This window comes from Diceros bicornis, chromosome 8 (genome assembly GCF_020826845.1).
Source record: "Diceros bicornis minor isolate mBicDic1 chromosome 8, mDicBic1.mat.cur, whole genome shotgun sequence".
NCBI classification, from domain to species: Eukaryota; Metazoa; Chordata; class Mammalia; order Perissodactyla; family Rhinocerotidae; genus Diceros; species Diceros bicornis.
Window position 1 is genome coordinate 69826229 of NC_080747.1, and position 21707 is coordinate 69847935.

Genomic DNA, 21707 nt, shown 5'->3' on the forward strand with positions numbered 1-21707 from the left:
GCCATGGTATTCTAAGCACGTTTTGTGAGAAAGAGCCTCATTATTTTTCCCAATTTACTCAAGGAAAAATTAATCCAGAGAAGAAGAATTATCTTTCCTGAAGAATATGCTATGTTAGATACTTTATATTCTACTGTTATTTTTTCTAGTCTCTTTATCATTTACATTTCAATCATTGGACAAGCACATATTGATACCACTTCATGTTCAATTCTGGGCTATGCATGAGGGGATTATAAGACACAATCCTTGACCTTGAGAAGTTTTCTATCTGGTTGGTAAGATAAGGATGAAGCCTAAGACACAATTAGAGAAAAACACATTGACTACTGATGCAAGGTCTCTCCCCTTGGGCCCAGCGATTCGTACTCCAACATTCTTTTTTTCCCTCTTTTGATTGTTGATTCTAGTCCAGGACAGAAGGTGTCTATTTTAAATGAGCAATGGAAATATAGGACTTCAGTGTGAAAGAATGTGAGCAAAAAACAATTTAACTGTAAAAATCCATATAGAGCTGAGAGATTCCTGTAGGGAAAAACAATTTTCTTCCTGCTACATGTTGAAAATATTCTGTAGGGTAAGCTGGGTTCTAATATCTAGAAAAAGTGTTGCTTATTTGAGTTTTTAAACACTTCTTTTGCCTATGTTTATTTGTGGCATCTACAATTGCAGAACAAGTTCTTCAGGATTATAATTAACTAAGTGTGGCATCACTAAGTATGCTTTGCTACAAACTGTGATACTGTCTGGTCATTAGGAGCCAGCATATCACTGAGGGAAAATATTTTAATTGTTGAACTTGTACCCTTAGAGATTTACTTACATTTTGGGAATTAAGAAGCTTAAAAATAGTCATTCAAATGTAATCAAAGAAAGCATAGATTGTGGTGTGTACAAGTCACTTAACATTTCATTTGTATTTTGGTATCACAGTTTTTCCCCATTGACTTTTGATGGACAGGTACTTTAAAAGTACAGACGTGTACTAAATCTGAAAGATGACTTGATAATTTAGGGAAGATATACACTTGGGGAATAAATTTAGCAGTCTAAGCAAAAAAAATCAAAACAAAAACAATCATTCGTGCTGTGTTGGGAAAAAGCAATTTATGTTTTACCCTGGTGACCATTAAAAAGTTGGGGGAAAAAACCCAATAACCTTCTTGCAGGTTTGTCCTTTCTAGGACTCTGAGGTATAAAGTGTGCTAGGAAACAGAGGTAATCTAGACACTCGGATCTGAAATATTTACTCAGCAGTTTTATTATCAGGGCTCAAGAAAGAAAGTAGAAAATTTCGATCTCTTTTGTGCAAATAAACTTGTCTATAATATGCTATTAAAGGAACAATGTATTTTGAGTACGCTGTGTTCAATGTTGATTACTTCCATTTTACTATTTTGACGTTATATTATGTTAAATCAGATGAAATTGCCATTTTTGCAGGTCAAAATCTATCAAATATCAACAATTTGGTATGGGTCAACCTAATCAAGAAAATGGGCGGCAGGTGATTATATTTATGGTAGGTGATGGCAGTTCTATGGTTAGATATTTGATGTCTTATGACTCACTATGACTTAACAAAGACTTTCGAGAGCGTGGTATAAGTACAGAAATGTATGGGCCAATTTAGTTATTGGAAATATTCAAATTCAATCAATGTTTTATATCAGTCATCAAATAGCTTCTGAGCTTATACTGGAATCTTGATTTTATTAAACAGTGATGAAGGACCAATATTGTAAATATTGGCATCTCAATTTAATTTGCATTATTAATAATCTTTGGGTCCTGATGGCTTTTGGGAAGAGTTTTGCTTCCGATTTCCCCATGTTACTGGCTAATGAATATTTAACCTATACAATCACTGAATTTGTGGATGATTAGGGGGATGTGTAAAAGGTTAATATCACAGAATATGCAAGTTTACTTACAAAATGAGAAAATATCTATCACTGAATATAAATCTTGGCACAGTCTCTTAAGATCTGAACCAAAAATATTTGATTTATCTGTATAGCAAAGCTGCAAACATAAGGCAATATTGTTGTTAAAAATTAAGATAAAATGTTTTCCTGTATGTTCCATTTAGCAAACATGGGAATTACTTTCCTTCTTTCCAAATTTTAGTTAGAAAAAATGAAGGATAATATGTAAGAGTGAGACAAATTTTTTAACTTACAATTTAATATGTACTAAGATGACAAACCATTTTGTAGCTTTATTTAGATCCACTGTCTTAGTTTTTCAAAGAATATTTTAATGTGAGTTAAGGGAATTTCTTAACTCACATTAAAATATATAATATTCTTTGGGAAAAAATAGCCATCATCTATAAAATAAGTTAGAAAAATCAAACCAAAGTATATATTAAGAAGAAAGGGTTTGAAAATTCTGTTGTAAATGGAAATTAAACCTGTAACTTTTGCTCTTTAGGCTTTGCTAGCCTAAATTACCACCTAATAAACACCAGATATTTTTACTAAATTTAAATTTGTTAAGTGAAAGGAAAATCAGAAAAAGTCTTCGCAACTTTTAAATTTCAAATATTTTTCTGCTGTCTTCATTCTGAAGATTTACTTGAAAAATATTGTGTTTCTAAAGGAGTTAGTTAACTAGGTTTATGATATGGAAAAGAATGTCTTTTCAAATAACCTTATGATTAGTACAAATTTTCATCTTTTTAACAACTTATATTATTAAAACTAATCTGCATCAAAATAATTTAGTATTTATGGGCTGGCCCCGTGGCTTAGCAGTTAGGTGCGCGCACTATGCTGCTGGTGGCCTGGGTTCGGGTCCTGGGCACGCACCGATGCACCGCTTCTCCGGCTACGCTGAGGCCGAGTCCCACGTACAGCAGCTGGAAGGATGTGCAGCTGTGACATACAACTATCTGCTGGGGCTTTGGGGGGGAAAATAAATAAATAAAATTATAAAAAAAAATAATAATTTAGTATTTAGAGAATTAATTAATTAATTTTTTGGTGAGGAAGATCAGCCGTGAGCTAACATCTGCCAATCCTCCTCTTTTTTTTGCTGAGGAAGACCGGCCCTGTGCTAACATCCGTGCCCATCTTCCTCCACTTTATATGGGATGCCGCCACAGCATGGCTTGACAAGCAGTGCGTCAGTGCGCACCTGGGATCCGAACCGGCGAACCCTGCGCCGCTGCACTGGAGCGTGCGCACTTAACTGCTTGTGCCACCGGACCGGCCCCAAGAATTTATTTTTTAAAATACACATTTGTAACTCCTCCTTGATTTTCACATGTATCAATATTTATAAACAAACACAATCAAATAAAATTAAAAAAAATCGAATGTAATGGCATTTCAACATAGGACAAAGAAGAATACTTAGAGGCACATTTTAATCATTATCACCCGACCAACCTTTATGAGCACCTACTAAGAAAACTCAGTTGGCTAATTTCTTCTCAGTAATCAGCAAGACAGATGAATAATACATAATCCTTGCCCTTGAGAAGATAACAATATAGAAGTTATGATCAGCTTATTTTTCTTTTTATATCAACTTAATATTTGAGTATAATTTACATACCCAATATGTACATACATAATTTACATACAATTTATATACACTTTTATGCGTACAGTTTGAAGAGTTTGACAAATATATACATATATATATATATATATATACACACACATACGCTTATAACCACCACCCCATATAAAATATATAATATACCCTAGACATTTCCCTTATGATCCTTTATAGTCACTTCTGGCTCCAAACAATGACTGTTCTGATTTTTTTTTTCCACACCATAGACTAGTTTTGCCTATTCCAGAAATGTTATGTGAATGAAAACATATAGTTGTTAGGAGACAATTCTCCAGGGGTCTTTCATGATTCTGCATGTCCTATGAGCAGAGGTACTGACTACTTTTGTTCCAGACTGTTTTTCCAAAGGTGTTTTTATAGTGAACAACCTTGGAAGCTAGAGATAATGTCTTCCTCCTGAGAAAAAGGCAGATTTGTTATTGTGCAGTGTACTGAAGATAATGTGTGCCTCTGGGGCAAAGGTCAGGCAGGCTTACTGCCCATTATAATAGATTCAGGTTCCTGAAGCTCCCAGGTTCCTCTCCTGTAGCACAACCCACTGTTTGTGCAGGTGTGATACTCTGGCTAATCCTAGTGCTGTGAGTAATCTGTAAAAAAGTAATCTTTGTCTCTGACCCAGCATCCACACCCACTTCATGTCTTCTGCCAGCATCCACGAAACTTATAATCTTACACATTGAGTAAAATCGCAGAATCTTCACAGTTCTTGATAACAGTATGTATTCCTTTGTGTCTGGTTCCTTTAGCTTAGCATAATGTTTTTGAGAATTACCCATTAATAATTAGTTCCTTTTTATTGCTGAGTTGTACTAATTGTACAATTATATCACAGTTGGTTTATTTATTCACTTGTTGATGCACATTTGTGCATCTAGTCTAGAAGTCAAGATCAGCATGTTTTCTAAGTAGTAGATATTATACCATGTAATCCAATAGAGATATTTATAAAATGTTCTAACAATACAGAAGAAGGGGTAATTAGTTATGCAAAAGAAAATTTCACAGATGAGTTGACATTTGAGCTGGACCTTGAAGAATGAGTTTCTACTTTTCTTGAGAGTATAGAAGGCTTGGCCTAGTACCCTATTAGAAATAAACCAGAGTTCTGTTCAAATTTCTAGTCTTGGAATTTTATATATGTACTTATATGTATATGAATTTTCTCTTTCAAAAGTTGTATGCTTCTTTTGAAAGTGAGAAAGGTGACTATTTCTAAGCATCCTCAAACCTTTATTTAACTCTTCCTTCAGTCATCAGCATAATCACTCACTAGTGGCACTGTAAAGTTTTGAGGGGTTAGTGGGGTGCTTCCCACCCTCCACCATACTTAATAAATGAATAATAATTTAATTAATGTGGCTTATTTATGTTTTCCCAATCTTATGCAGAGAGTAAGTAAGAGCATCTTTAGGAAATGTTGCTATTTCTATTGATTTACAACCTACAATCTAAATAAGTATACTTGTTTGGCAACTATACCTTCAAAACAAGTTTTCTGATTCTTTGGTCTTCCCTCCAAGCAGAAAGCTGTCCTGCTTTGTCCTTCTCCGATGTAGAAATCCTCAAGCAGCTACTGCCTGGCTCATGCTCCAGTCTTCATGCTGTCAATACGCTTGCCACAGGCAAGTCCTGGTTCAGAAGGCTTTGTTTGTGACAAGAGATAGTTCTATACATTTTGACTAATCATAATTCTTGAATCTTTGCCTTTTGTAATATTTGTGTTTGAATAAAATGGTCTCCCTTAGAGACATTTGTTTGGGTCTAACTGTATATCTAATGTTAAGGGGCCCCTCAAAGAAATAAAATACTTGGTATAATTTTATAGTTTATTAAAGAGATAAAAAGTAGCAGATGTGAAATAATTAATAGCTAATTATGTTACTGACAATAAGTACATTGTATTAATTTGTTATTGAGAGGCATATAGATAGTGGTTGAGTAAAGACTCTGGAACCAACCTGCTTGATTGACTTCTGGCTCTACTCTTTACTAGCTGTGTGACCTTGCATGCGTTACTTGACTGCTTTGGGCCTTCTGTAACATGAGGATGATAATAATAGCATCTATTTCACAAGGTTATTATGAGGCTTATGTTAGTTAAAATTTATAAAACACTTATGACATTGCCTGGTGCATAGTAAGTAATATATGTGTTTGCTGTTGATGATGATGATGATGATAATGATAATGATTATTTTATTCGAGGTAGGTTTCAAGGAGGAAGAGGTAAGACTAAGTACCACGTGTGTGGGTTAAATTGATTACACGTATTTGGATGACTGCTTCCTAGGGCGCTTCCTAGAAGCAATGAACAATAAAGTGGAAAGGTAAACTGAGTTAGATTATGACACCTTGAAAATGAAGCTAAGTTTAAACATGGTGCGCTATGCAGTCGGCTGCTGTTGAAGGTTCTGGACTATATAAAAGACATGTTTGAGAATTATCCGCCTGGCAATCGCACAGAGAGAGGGGCCCTTAGAAACATGAAACTGGGGGTGAGAATGAAGTCATCATCCAGATGTGAGGCAAAGGGGTGGGGAGTAGAACAAAGCTAGTTAGGACAGAGGGAGTGGAGAGAATAGAAAAAAGAGTATCCTAGTTATGGGAGCAGCAAGAATGTTGTGATCAACTTGGTATAGCTGGGAGAGAGAAAGTGATGATTGAATCTGGATTACTGACCATTCCATTAATGATAAAAATAATGATAACTGACCTTATAGAAGTACAAGATTCTGAATGGCTTCTGAATCTCAAAGCAAACCTGAATTGTGTTTATTATAGTTTTGATGATAAGTATGATTATTTTTTCTAATTAATTGGAAATTGGCCATCTGTTCATTGTATAAAAGACAACAATACTAGACTTCATATTTGATTAACCTGAGTGTTACATTTCATAACCATGTTGGAAAGCAGAATTTTTTATCCAGTCCTTAAAATATGTTTTATCTTTCTTTTCACTCTAAGGTTGTAATTTAAGTTGTGCTAATACTTGAATTTTTATGTGACCCTTCATGTAACGTCTCCAGTTTATGTTCAAATTCTTGAAATCCTAAAGTATCTCTGTGAAAAGTAAACACTGTTAGAATATTTCCCCAATGGTCTGTTAATTTTGTCTTATACATTTTTATTAGAATGTTAAGCTATGATGTAATAAATATTTAAGCGCCTACTCTTTGTTCTATTATTACTTTATTCTTTCCTTCATTTTTTGGGATTACTAGTAAGTATAAAGTAGTGGCCTGTATAAGGGGATGATGTAAGTATGAAGCAGTGTAGTTCAGTGGGAAAAAAAGAAAAAAACACCCTTCAAGTTCCAAAGTAAAAAAATACCCACTCGCATACTTGCTAGGTTTATGGCTTTGAGCAAGTTGCCTTAGCCTCTTGGATCATATGTATAGCAGGGACATCAGCCCTACTTTTTAAGGATTTTATCAGGATTATATGGAATTATCTGGAATTTATAGAATTCAGATTATTTGGTGATTATTATTATTTTTTTGCAAGATACTGTGTCAGACATGTTAAAACATGATGGATTACAATTCTTACTATTGTCATAACTCCCTGTCTTCTACTCTCTCAGATAATTCCATTGCCATTTGAAAGCACCGTTGCTTAACAGTCGTTCAGCTTTATTTTTTCCCGCAATCCAAGCTAATGAAAGGTGAGCTTGGGATTTGCATGAGTCATTTTCCAGCATCTTGGGAGGCCTAACTGAGCTAAACAGGTGACCACAGATGTTGGCACCTGGAGTGAGGGAACGTGTTAGTCATGCTGTAATGAAGTTCTTAGATCTTATAATTTTGTACTTTTCCAACTAAAACGACACAGTGCTCTGTAATTTCTTTTTTTAAAGGCAAAAGAGAATTTGTCACTTTCACTGCTGATTTTTTCTTCATAAAAGACCAAGCATGTGAGCCTTACTTTCCCTCCGGGTTGAGAGCAGCAGGTGTGCTGCAGCACAGCCGGGCTTATTTGCTGGCCTCGGCAAAGGATGGACCGAAGCAGCTTGGGAGCTCCTTTACCTGGCTGCTTTCCAGCTGCTAAAGGGGAAAGAGCAGCTAGTCCACGTGGCAAAAGGTTCACCTGGAAGGGCCTGCCAAGTCTTAGAATTTTACAAGTAAAAACTCAAAATGAAATACATGTGTATAAATATCAATATATCAATATCAAGAATACATTAGTAATAGATCTCGAAAATGAGGCTATGTAGACACAACATGTATATATACACACGCACGCACGCACGCACGCACATGTATCTCCAGGTATTAGATTTTGGCATAAAGAATAAATAGTTTTATGACTCAGGTCACTTTTTCTTATGGAATATTTGAATGCGTGGGCTGTTCTGTGGTAGAGTATATTTTTCTGTAATAGTTGAGAGGCAATGTAGAGTAATGATTAAAAACACAGTCTCTGCAGCCACTCTGCCTAGTTTTAAATGCATGGTTGTTTTTCAACAGCCACTTATTAGTAGTAGGACTGTAGGTACCTTAGTTTCCCCATCTGTAAAGTGGAAATAATAATCATACTTACTTCATAGAGTTGTTGTGAGGATTAAATGAATATATATACACACAACTATTTAATTGAGAAAGCATACCTGACTTTCTCAAGGTCAGGTAACTATTTAATTCCAAAGCCACATTTACTAACTTCTAGTGTAGTGCCCTTTCAATTATAATAGCACACTTGAAACCTACTGGTGGTGGTCCAATGAAGAACAGAATTTGCTTCTCCTTTGTGTCTTCTTGTAGTAAGCCGTATGTGTTGTGCAACTTTTTACTTTGATGTACTTTCACTTTTATAGAAAAGCTGCAAAAGTAGTACTAGGAACTCCTGAGTACCCTTTACCCAGATTCTCCAATTGTTTACATTCTGTTCCATTTGCTTTATCATTCTATCTATATATCTATTTATTTATGATTTTTTTATGAATCGTTTGAAAATAAATTGGAGACATCTTGTCCCTTTACCATAAATACTTGAGTGCGTATTTCCTAGGAACAAGTACACTGTCACATAACTGCAGTTTTCAATGATCAAAATGAGAAAATTTGACATTGATGCAATAATATTATCTACTCCACAGTTTATATGTCAATTTTATCAATTTTTTCAATCTACCTTTTTCCTGGCTCAGGATCCAAGCCAAGGTCAAGCATTGTATTTAGTTCTCATGTCTCTTTACTGTACTTTCATTTGGAACAGTCCCTTACCTTTTTTTGACCTTGAGATTTTTGAAAAATCCAGGACAGTTATTTTGTAGAATGTTCCTCCATTTGGGTTTGTGTAATGTTTGCTCATGGTTACACATTTTGCTTACGGTTACACATGCAACTACATGCTTCAAGTTATGCATTTTGGGCAGGACTACCCCAGAAATAATAGGTAATGTGTCTTTCTCAGAGCATCCCATCAGGAGGCACGTGATGTCATTTTATTCCAACATCGATGATGTAAACTTTGATCACACTGGGTCTGCCAAGTTTCTCCACAAACTTACTTTTTACTCTTTCTAAATAATGATTAATTTGTGGGGAGACACTTTGAGATCATGTAAATATCTTTTCCCCACCAAATTTTTACCCACTAGATTTTGTGTCCATTGATAATTTGTGACTCCATTATTGCTTCCATGTTTATTAGTTGATATTCTATGAAAGGAAGAGCTTTTTCACATTTTCCATTTTTTATTTGTTTAATTGTTTATTTACTTATTATACCATGTATTCTTGTTTTTTTCTGTGGGTCTGAACTATTATTTTTTTTTTTTTTTTTTTTTTTTTTTTTTTTTTTGTGAGGAGATCAGCCCTGAGCTAACATCCGCCAATCCTCCTCTTTTTCTGCTGAGGAAGACGGCCCTGGGCTAACATCGGTGCCCATCTTCCTCCACTTTATATGGGACGCCGCCACAGCATATGGCTTGACAAGCAGTGCGTCGGTGCGCGCCCGGGATCCGAACCAGCGAACCCCGGGCCGCCGCAGCGGAGCGCGCGCACTTAACCGCTTGCGCCACCGGGCCGACCCCTGAACTATTATTTTTATTATTTATTCAAATGCTCAAATTGTCCCATATTTGGCCAGTGAAAACCACTTCAAACTAGTTTCTATGCCTTTTTGCTATTTCTCCATCATTCTTGAGTATTTCCTTACTTTATGGCACATGTTATTGTAGGATCATCTTGTACTTTTCCTAACCAAGTCCTGGAATCAACTTTTTATCAAAGTAGCCATCATTCCATTTCAAAGTAAATGGCATTTAGAAGTCAAGATCTGGACACCAGGTGTACTCATTCATTGCTACTGGTGTGTCATTACTTCTAGACTCTCTCAGTGAACAGCATTAGTAAATATATGTCTATATTTATTTCTATATCTATGTATCTGTCTTTTAAAACCCATGAGATGTTGGTCAAAGGGTACAAAGTTGCGGTTGTATAGGACGAATAAGTCTAGAGATATAATGTACAGCACGATGACTATAGTTAATAATTTTTTTGAATACTGGAAATTTGCTTAGAGAGTAGATTTCAGGTGCTATCATCACACACAAAAAAATGGCAACTATGTGAGGAGATGATATCTTAATTAGCTTGACTGTCATTTCACTAATATATATATGTATATGTGTGTGTGTATATATATATATATACACACCAAATCATTATGTTGTGCACCTTAAATATATACAATTTTTATTAAAAAAATAAAATAAAAACCATGAGTTCAGACTGATATCTCTAATTCTAATCTCAAACCACAGGATACATTTTTGTCTTCCCATTTCCATATTTGTAACTTTCTTTTCCAGCAGTGAGAAACCTGGCTTCCCATTATGTTCAACATATATATTTATTTGCTCACCTTGGTATACGTGGAAGGTAATTTCAGAATTGTTAACTCATACCACAGCAAAAATCAAACCTACTAGCTAGAATTCAATATTTTCCACAAATTTTTTGGAATAAAATTTATTAGAACAACATAATTTGTGCACAAATATCAAGTGTACAGTTCGTGAGTTTAGACAAATGTCTACACCCATGTAACTCATGTCCCATCAGGATATAAGGCATTTCCAGCACCTTAGAAAGTCCCCTGTGCCCCTTCTCAGTCAATATCCACCCCCTCAAGAGTAGCCATTTTTCTGATTTCTATCACCATAGACTGGTTTGGCCTATTCTTGAACTTCATATGAGTGGAATCATAAAGTGTATATTCTTGTATGTGGCCTGTTTTACTCATTATAATAACTGTGAAAGTCATCTATGTTGTCATGTATATTATAATTTGTTTCTTAGTATTGCTAAGGAGTATTTCACTATATGTTTATGCCACAATTTGTTTATCTACCCCCTTGTTGATGGGCATCATTTGAGTTATTTCTAGTTGGGGCTAATATAGATAAAACTACTATGAACATTTCTGTACAAATATTTTTGTGAACATATGGATTCCATTTCTCTTGGTTAAACATCTACAATTGGAATTGCTAAGTCACAGGTAGGGATATGCTTAATTTTATAAGAAATTGTCAAACCTTTTATCAAAGTGGTTTTTACCATTTATGCTCTCACCAACAATGTATGAAAATTCTGGTTGCTCCATATCCTTACCAACATTTGGTGCTGTCAGTCTGTTTTTAAATTTTAGCCATTCAAATGTTTATGTAATGATGTCTCATTGTGATTAATATACATTTCTCTGATATCTAATGGTGCTGGGACTTTTTCATGAGATTATTGGACATTTGTATATCTTCTTTTGTGAAGTGTCTATTGGAATTTTTTTCATTTTCTAAATTGGTTTCTGTGGGGTTTTTTTTTTGCCTTTTTATTATTGAGTTGTAGGAATCTTTTGTATATTATGGATGTAGGTTTTTTGGCAGATTTGTTTGGCAAATATTTTCTGACAGCATCTGGCTTGCCTATTCATTTTCTTAATGATGTCGTTTGGTGAGCATAAATTTTTACTTTTAATAAAGTCTAAATTATAAATTTTTATGGTTATTATCTTTTCTAAAAAATTACTTTCTTATCCCAGGTTGTGAATCTGTTCCCCTATGTTGTATAGAAGTTTTACCTTTTCCATTTAGGTCTAATGTCCATCTTGAATTAATTTTTTTGTATAGTGCAAGGTAGAGGGAGCTCTATGCATTGTAAACCTAGATTTTTATTATTTTAAAGAAAATTTTCCCAGAAATATTTTCATTAAATGTTTTTCCATGGTATTAATAAAGACTCTTTTGAGTAGCAAGTGATTAAAACTAACTCAAACTAGATTAAGCAAATGGGAATTTATTTGCTCCCTTTGCTTGGAAGAATAAGACATATCTCATAGGATCAAAGGAAGATACACAAAGGCCCGGACTTCAGGAGCTATAACTAGGATGGATATTCCAGGTCTCTCTCCATTCCTCTCACATCTGCCTGCGTCTGCATAGCTTCATTTTGCAGACAGCTTTCCTCTTTGAGGCAGGGGAGATGAATGCTGTCAGCCTCAGATGCTCATCCTTCCACTATCTCCATAGCTGTCCTAAGAAAGGACTTCACTTGGCGCGGCTTCAGTTAAATGCCCACTCTCTGGGCTGGTCACTGTTGGTAGGGAACTCAGGACCTATGTGTAATGAAGTCCAGGGCCCACCCTGTGGCAGTGGAATGGTGCTACTATTACCGAACCAAGAAGGCTTGCGTCCTGGTGAGTTAAATAAGACTCTACACCAGTGGAAGTTGTCTAACAACGTAAAGTGTATTTATAGCAAATAGGAGGCCATGAGGAATCATTTCCAAAGTCATGGGATCTCTGAGCAAAGGGAAGCAGGAACTTTTATTTGGTTGGGGAATGAATATGAACAAGGGAGAGGCAGGTATTCACTTGCACAGGCTCAGTTGAAGAACATGTTTCTACATAATGAGGCCTAAGCTCCTCCTGCAGAGGTCTTTGCATTAAAAATAAGGCAAAGGTCATGAGCATAGCTCTTGTGGTGAGCCTTGGTCAGTTTCAAGGTGGATGGTGATTACATCTGCCTTGAGTTTTTTGCTTGGTCAGTTTTAGGATGGCTGGTGGTTACATCTCCTTAACACACAAAAGGAAAAGAAACAACTTGGAAAAACAGTTAATTTCTTCCAAACCCACCTTTGAGTTTCTCAAGGCACCTAGTTGGTTACACTACCAACTGAAACAATATGGCATGATGGGGAAAGGGTGCCCCAAAGATAGGCTTCTGGACATTCCAAATAACATATAACCCACCAAACTTCCTATTTTCTTAAAATGGCTTTTTATGTATAGAATTTATTTATCTTTCACTGAACTACTAATTAAATATAATCAGGTGCAGTAAAGCTAGGTTTCTATTCAGCTTATCTAAAACTAAAGTGTGAATTAATTAGACATTTTGAAGAACTAAAATGTATTCAAATCATGTGAAATAATGTTACCGCATCAAAGATCAAAGTTTAACACATCCAAGTCCATCGTAAGGTGAATGATGCAGAGTAAAGTGGAGTAGCAGTCAGATTTTTTTTCACTTTGATATCTCCCCACTTTCCTCAAATTCTAATGAAGAAATTGTATTGTCAGTACCTTAATGTAATAAACCATTGGGAGAGCAATTGTGGTTCAGTGATTAGGACAAGATTTATATACTTAGAGTGCCTAGTAATTTTCCAAAGCTTATAAAGAAAGGCTGATGATGTTCAGCCCGCAGGATTAATTGACAAAGAAGCAGCAGTTCTTGTTGGAAATCATTAAGTACCTCAAGGTTCGCATTTGAAGGAGAAAACCTGAGAGTTCACTGTAGACAAATGACTATCTCAACCAGAGTTACCTACTTGTAAAGTATTTTCTTTGAAGTGTGGTTGAATAAAAAGCTGGCCCCATAGAGAGCCTTGAAATGATAATGTAATCGACAAAATATCTGATTTTCTTGGGTTGGACTCACTAAAGGCATCTGACGTTAAAAGTAGGATTTCAGATAAGCTTTTATTTAAGCTTAAAAGTATGACCATCGGGGGACAGAGATGGAGGAACTCTATAAATGATAGGCCCAGGGGTTATTTCCCTATTGTGAGAGGAGGACCCGGCTGGGAACATTCTCCCCACCTGAGCCTGACTCTTTCTCAGCATTCCACTTAACTTCAACTTTACTCTCCCCACTCTTCCCATTGTGTACACAAGCTCTTCTTCATTGCTGCCATTGTTCCTCCATCCTTCCGATATTATCATCCTGTTACTTTTCAGATTTAGGTGTGGAAAACCTCTTTTCTTTGTTCCTTGAGACAGCTTTTCAAAACAAAGTTCTACTAATGAACTATGAGTGAGGGAGGGGAGAGACACACAAAAGCTTAAAAACTGAGATGTTCATAAATCAGCTTTCTGATCGTTTTTCAGGGTGTAGTCATAGTTTGGATTAATAAATATAAAGTAAGGATGTCCAACTCGTATATCCTTTTCCTTGCTTCAGATCTGTTTTCTTTGTTCTTTGTGGCCATGTGATGCAATGATAGTTGCCATCTTTGAACTCTCAGCAAGCTATGCGTTTATTTCCACTAAAAGAAGTTGACTTTCGTGCTTGGTTTGGCAGCACATACATTAAAATTGAACCATACAGAGAAGATTAGCATGGCTCCTGCGTTAGGATGACATGCAAATTCGTGAAGTATTCTATATTTTTATGTAATGTACAGCCTGGTGACTATAGTTAATAATACTGTATTGCATATTTGAAAGTAGCTGGGAAAGCAGATTTTGTTAGTTCTTATCACGAGAAAAAAAATTTCGTAACTATGTACGGTGACGCATGTTAACTGGACTTATTGTGGTCATTGTGCAATATATGCAAATATGAAATCATTATGTCGTACACTTGAAACTAATATAACCTTGTGTCGATTATACCTCAACAAAAAAAAGGAAAAAAGTTGTTGACTTTCTCTTCTTTTCCTATTTCAAATGGCATTCTATTGGGGATCATTTGAGTTTCTATTTCATGTTAGAGGGTTACCTTCAGTTCTTGGTTTGACTGTTGAATCGAGATAGCAAAGAATCTCCCTCTCCTTTTCATGTATGGTCGATTGATCGTGACTGTCTAGAATGTTGCACTGAGAAGGCATCTGGGGATGTATCTAGGTTCCGCAGAATAGAGAACTGTGATTAATTAATAATGTCTGCCATGAGCTTGAAGAGCAGCAGTAGTACAATTGCCATGTATCTGTCATTTCTCTCTCAATCCCATAGATGGTAGAGTATTTGTTTTGATTTGATTTTTGTTTCTACTCAAATTTCAGCATTGGGAATTCCAATGGTGCTCATTTTTACTTGTGTCTCAGATAGTGATGTGGTGGTGGGGAACACATCTAAGTATATATTAAAATACTTTCTCCCTGTTGTATTAATATCTCCTTAAGAGGGAGCAGTTCTCTCTACAAAGTATGAGACATTAAACATACAACAAAAACAAAGTCAATACTTAAAAGAGGTTTTTTTTAAATGGTTCATCCCATTAAGTCATTTTAATTTTTTACCTAATGAATATGGAAATCCTGAAGCTTAAAATATAAAATGTAGATTGAGATTCTTGATCCATCCCAACATATACATCATTTTCTATTATTGTCTATTCTTTGATGTTTTGGACAATTTAATTTTAAATGAATCAAGCAACAGGATATTTAGTGTTTGCTCGGGAAAATAACTGCACATTTACAAAATTATTACTTAGAGATCCCTCAGGTGTGCTCTTCTGTGGACTATTTTAAACTGTATTCATGACTGTTATACTTTATTCAATTCCCCTGTTATCTTCACACTTAAACTCTTCAGTTTTAAGAAAAAATGTTTCTTTATTTTTAACTTGAATTATGATTAAGGGTAGTAACCAGTGAGACAAATGAGAGTTTTCTTTGCTCAGTAGTTTCTGAAGTTTGGTTTAGCTTTAAGCTACTAAAAGCTTAAAGTGTTAGATTTAGATGGGAGAATTTGGATTGAAGTCCTTGCATCGGTGTCTGATTTAGATGGGAGAATTTGGATTGAAGTCTTTGCATCGGTGTCTGATAACATCAAATGTTTTGGAATTTTGCACTGTACTCTGGGGAAACTTGAGGCCTCTGGGGTCAATTCTAGTAGGCCCTAAATGCTGACTGATGCATTTGTTCATTTATTCATTCCTTCATTCATTTACATTTATTCAACAAACCTTTGAGTATTCAGTAGATGCTACTGGGAGGTTCCAGGGAGCCCATATCCTCAGTGAGTTATGGTGTAGAGAACTGAAAAGTAATAAACATATGGCCCACATGTGATAATGGTTATGTCCAGAGTGATATGGGAGCTCATGGGAGGGGAATGTCCAGATTGGGGATGGCAGTGGCGCCAGGGAAGCCTTTGTGGAGGAGCTGAAGGATGAATAGGAGTTAACCGTGAAGTCCAGGCAGTGAGAACAGTCATGTGTGAAAACCCAAGGCCCTTTCAAGGTACTTGAAGAAATTCACTTGCTACCGGAGAGCAGATTTAGACTCCTGGAATTTATCTTGGAGCTAAAATACTCTCTACTAGATCCTCTGCAATATCAGACCCAGAGTGCTAATTCCCTTGTAGGCACCACATTTGATTTATTCTTCAAGTGAAGAGGTGGGTGCTAGAGAGTGAGGCCAGAAAGTGTACTGTGTTTCACTCATCAGTTTTCTTTAGTTAGCGCCTTACAACAAGCTACTAAGATTTAAATCTTTAAGTGTTTTCTTACACGTTTTTTGTAAATGTATGTTGTGTTAGTCTGCTCTGGCTGCCATAACAAAATGCCATAGACTGGGTGGCTTAAACAACAGATATTTATTTTCTCACACTTGTGGAGGCTGGAAGTCTGAGATCAGGGTGCCAGCATAGTTAGGGTCTGGTGAGGCTCTCTTACTGGCTTGCAGACAGCCACCTTCTTGCTGTGTGCTCATGTGGCCTTTTCTTGGTGCCTGCTCAGAGAGAGAGAGAGAGAGATCAAGCCTGAAATTACTTAAATATTTAGAATATTAAAAGAGTTTTAAGTTCTACATCGGGTAAACAATTGCAGTTATTGAAGAAATGTTCTGGGAAATAATAAAAATTACAAAAACTAAATCTATAACTTTATAGATTGACTGTAATATACCAGGATCAGGTTGTTCAGTGAACAGTGTATGGCGAAGCTCTTTTATGTTCTTTGCTTCATCAAAGAATGTCAGATCTACAGGAATATCCTTATGTGTCTTCCAGTGGCATGGAACTTAGTATTTAAAAAATGAGAAAAGAATTTCAATAAATATTTTGCCTTTATGGATTTTCTTTCCTAGGGAGAATACACAAACAATGTATATATACCCACACTCACCATACACAGACACACATGCATGCACACACACACACACAAACATATGCATACAAACATACACATGCTATCTCATTCTCTGTGTATGTTTTTGTTGTGTGAACCATTACCTATAGAAAGGCCGTATGCTAGCATTTTGGTTCTTTTTTTTAAATAAGAAAGGTTAGAATTCAAATATTGGCTCTCTGTAGTTATATATTGTTACAGTGCAATCACATTCATTTTACAAAGGAGTTAGGTTCTAATGTCAACACAAAAGGTGACAATTGGATGTGAACAAAATTACTCTTGAAAGTCACATAAATCTCTCACAAATTGCAGTATTTTACCAACTCTGCCAGTTTTATTTTTGTTTTCTTCCCTAGCAATGGAACAGATCACTGTTCTTTGACTGAACAACTGGAGTAGTTTGTGTTGAGGGGCCATGTGTTGTGAAATCATGTGTACTCTGAAACTCTGGGTCACATTTGCACAGCGAGATACTCACCCCACCAGAGGCTGAGGGAACTGACAGTGACCGTAAGAATGCACCTCCCACTTGTGGTGGGAGCATGTGTTCATCGACTGTAATGGAGACATTGTGGTGGGATTGCTTATGCTATGTAAGTTGTTCTGTCTCTCCTCCCTTCTCTTTCTCTCTAGCTCCCTCCTTCTTTGTTTCTCTTGTGTTTGCTGAACATGTGTAGTCCTGTAGGTAAATTGAAACACATTGCAACTCAGTGGCATATGGCATCCTATCTTTATACATCTTTGTTTATATGCACGTTTATGTATTCTCTGTTGGAACAAAGTCACAAAAATAAATACCTGTGTGTGTGTCTGTTTGACTTTTAGAAAATTCCATTAGGAGCATGAATTTCGTCTCTGATTGCACCACGTGATAATGTTTGTTGTGTTCCTAGCCCATCTGTTTGTGAAAAAGAACTATACAAGTAGATGTACAAACCAGTTTCCACCCCTGGAAAATAATTCTAACCTAGGAGCCCGTCAAATGATGGGAACTTTCTGAGCCCCGGATGGTACAGTGGTCGTCATTAAGGCTTTTTCCTAAGATTGATATGAAGACACAAGTTAACTTCTCAATTTTGTTTTTGTTTTAATTTTGAGTAACCATTTATTTATGTTATTGTTATGTTGATTTGCTAAAAGCTTACGGTTGATAGTTCTATTTTGTAACCTCATGTATCAGCCAGCTGCCATGGCCTGACCACAGTGAAAATACTTTCCCAGTGGAGATTCAGTTAAGTCATTCTCTGAGAATTTGAGTGAGTAAACTGTACTTTTCTTCATACTAAACCACAATTGATTGCATGTATTTCCTGCCATGGCTAAAAAGTGTAAGTTTTGAAGGTTACGTTTCTTCATACAGGGCAGTTTCAGGTTCATTTAAGTTTGATGATTTTGACATTGTGTTTAAGAAAAATTTTCATGCTAATCAAAGTCTCCTATGTTAAAGGAAAAAAAATTAAATTCTTAAGGTAAACTATTTTCTTTAAGGCATTAAATGCCATTTAAAAACTCTCCAAAATATTCTTTGTAGGAATTCTATTGTGGTTGTTCCATAGCTTCATTTGCTGATTCAACAAATGTTTATTCAACACCAAATAAGCACTTGTAAGGGCACTGGGTAGTGAGGAAAAGCATGTCCTTGACCTCATGAAGCTTATGGTCTCTTGGAGGATTGATCGACAATAAACAGCTAAAGAAATAGCAATTTAGAGAAGTGTCGGGCAGACAGAGGACAGAGTTCAGTGATAGAGAATAACAAGAGGGGAACTAATTCATTGGATGATTAGTAAAGACTTGATGGAGGAGGTAGATTTTAGGCTGAGACTTACTTAAAGGATGAGAGGGAGCTAAAAGTGTGCAAAGAGCATGAGGCAGAATATTCTAGGCAGAGATCAGCAAGTATCAAGACTCAAGGCATAAAGGAGCTTGAGTGTTTCCAGAACTGAAAGTAGGCTGGTGTGGTTGCTTGCATCAGAGCTTTTAAGTATGTATGTGTGTTGGAGTCGGGGAATAAGATCAGGTTAGATTGGTAAACAGGTGCCAGATGATTTAGAGCCTTATAGGCTGTGGTAAAACTCTAGATTTTAAAATAAGTACAATGAGAGCCAATAAAAAATTTTAAATGTAGAGAATTGTTATCTGAGTTAAATTTTTAAAAGCTCACTTTGGTTGCTTTGGAGAATGAAGTATGTGTGAGCATATGCCCATGTGTTTGTGTTTGTGGTTAAAAATGGAAACAGTAAGATCCCTCGGAGGGCTGTTAGAATAATCTAGTTAAGATAATGGTGGCTTGGATTATAGAGTGGCCATGTATGGATTTGAAATATTTTTTCAAAACATAATCTTTTGAATTTACTGATGGATCTGATAGGATGAGGGAGAGGCAGGAATTAAAGATGATCACTTTTCTATTTTTTTGCAACTGGGTGTATCATGGTGCCACTTACTAAGATCAGGTTTTGGGCAGGGTCAGATTTCGGGGGGAGATCATGTTGACTTTTAGATACCTAGCTCCAAACCTATTGCAAAATTGATTAATTCATCAAACGTTGATTGAGCTTCACCATATGCCAGACATTGTACTAAGTGTTGAGGATATCTGATGTCTCTATGCTTATGGAATTACAGAGATGATAGTTTTCAGAGTGCTAGAAGGGACCACAGTTAGAAATGATCCAGTCCAGCATCTTCATTTTAAAGATTAAAGATAGAATTTGAACCATCTAATTTCTCCGGCAATATCAAGCCTCCTCTGAAAGGTCGTGGTCGTTTTAATAAAACTTAATTTTACTCATCCAGCAATAGTTGTGGTATTATTTTCCCTTAGGGGTGGGATACAGTCTGTTTTCATTTCTGTTGTAATGAATTGTTACAATTAGTATTATTTAAACATTTTCTGATGCATTCTGAAGTCATGAAAATATAACCGTTATAGCCGGGAGTTCAGTGGGCAATTCTGTCATTGGTTTCAGCAAGACTTACAAACCACATGTGTAAGAAGAATCACAAACCATGTGCTAATGTGCACATATTTTTTACTAAGGCATTAATGGTAGACAAAAGAGAAATTGGGCACTTGTACTTTTTATATTATTGATGGTACCTTGCTAGTTACCTTGAACATTCTAGAGGGGATTTCTCAGACTTACTAGAAAGCAAGAATATGAGAGGAAAGAAAAAAAAGAAGAGCCCAGAAGAATTTGTTGTGCAGTGAACTCTAGATTTGTGTGTGTGTGTGTGTGGTGCAATATCTGTTTTAAGGTTTTATTCCGTTTTATAAGTTGAGATATTTGGTTGAAGAATGAATAGGTGATGATGAAATAGCAAATTGTGTAGTTTTGAACAATTTAAATACCAGGAGATAAAAAAAGATTATTTACAGTGGTCTAAATAAGCATACTTATTATCTAAATTATATTACAGCATTTATTCTTCATTTAGAGTGTGGTTTACTTGGCTCTTTATACTAGGTCAAGTACTGTGAGAGAAAAGAGATGAAAGTTCCTGCCCTAAGGGCGTAACAAACTTGAAGCATCAGGCCTGATCTGATCTGTGCACACACATGCACACACACAGTGGGAGAATGTTTCCTGCAGTAAGTGGTGACTGTCAGGAGAATGCCCTATGCAGCAAAGGAAGCTTCAGGGCGTTTTGTAGGGATGAGGGCCTATTAATTAGAAGGGTGTTTCAGTATGAAAAGGAAAAAGTGGATGTTGAATGAGACAGATGGTAGTCAAGTGACCAACTTGAAGCCTAAAAGTAGTTTAAGGAGATGAAGATAGATTGGAATGCATGCCAGTGGAAGAGACAAAACTACTGAGAAGATGGTGGAAATTATCAAAATAAGAAGTAATTAGAGGGGCCGGCCCGGTGGCGCAAGCGGTTAAGTGCGCGCGCTCCGCTGCGGCGGCCCGGGGTTCGCTGGTTCGGTCCCCGGGCGCGCACCGACGCACTACTTGGTAAGCCATGCTGTGGCGGCGTCCCATATAAAGTGGAGGAAGATAGGCACCGATGTTAGCCCAGGGCCGTCTTCCTCAGCAAAAAAGGAGGAGGATTGGCGGATGTTAGCTCAGGGCTGATCTCCTCACAAAAAAAAAAAAAAAAAAAAAAAAAAAAAAAAAAAAAAAGAAGTAATTAGAATTCATCCCTGCAACTGGAATGGCAGGACTAAATTCAAAGAACCTAAAGACTCAATATTGGAAGGTTTGACCCTGTACCTTCAAGAATGAAACGTAAATAACCAAGGGCTGACAATTGAAACTTGATGGAATTTATAACTGGGATTGTGTACATACAAATTAATTGAAAAATTAGTAGTGAAAATAAAGACTAGACAGAAAGACAGCTTGTCTTCTGGAATCAATCAGAAATAATAAAATAGGAGGTTTGTGCATATTCTGTGTTTTATTAATTAATCTGTATCCTTATATCCTTTGATTCTCCTGTATCCTTGTCCTTTGATCCTCATCAAAAACACAAGGGAAAGAGTGGACTACTCACTTCCTGAGAAAGTGCTTAAAATAAACAGCAAGAATTTGCAGGAAACCTTTGGGACAGGAAAATCTCTTTTATTCTTAACCACTTGTCGCTGGCTCTCCCAGAAAGCCCGCCTCCTCTGTTCTTACTGTGGCAGGTTACCTTCTTATCTGTTGATTAATATTTTCTCTGTGATAAACTTATTTTCTTGCTATGTATAGTGTGTATGGCCTTGTACTACTTCACATATAAGCTGGGAATGTTCTTC

General features: G+C 36.2%; 1 protein-coding gene and 1 non-coding gene across 2 annotated transcripts in view; both read left to right on the forward strand.

The window, feature by feature from the left end:
• ARHGAP24 (Rho GTPase activating protein 24) overlaps positions 1–21707 on the forward strand; it is a 468734-nt gene that overhangs the window by 55268 nt on the left and 391759 nt on the right. The gene's annotated exons all lie outside the window — the stretch shown is intronic.
• On the forward strand, positions 14170–14275 carry LOC131409860 (U6 spliceosomal RNA). The gene has a single exon (XR_009221049.1). It is a non-coding gene; the product is annotated as a U6 spliceosomal RNA (small nuclear RNA).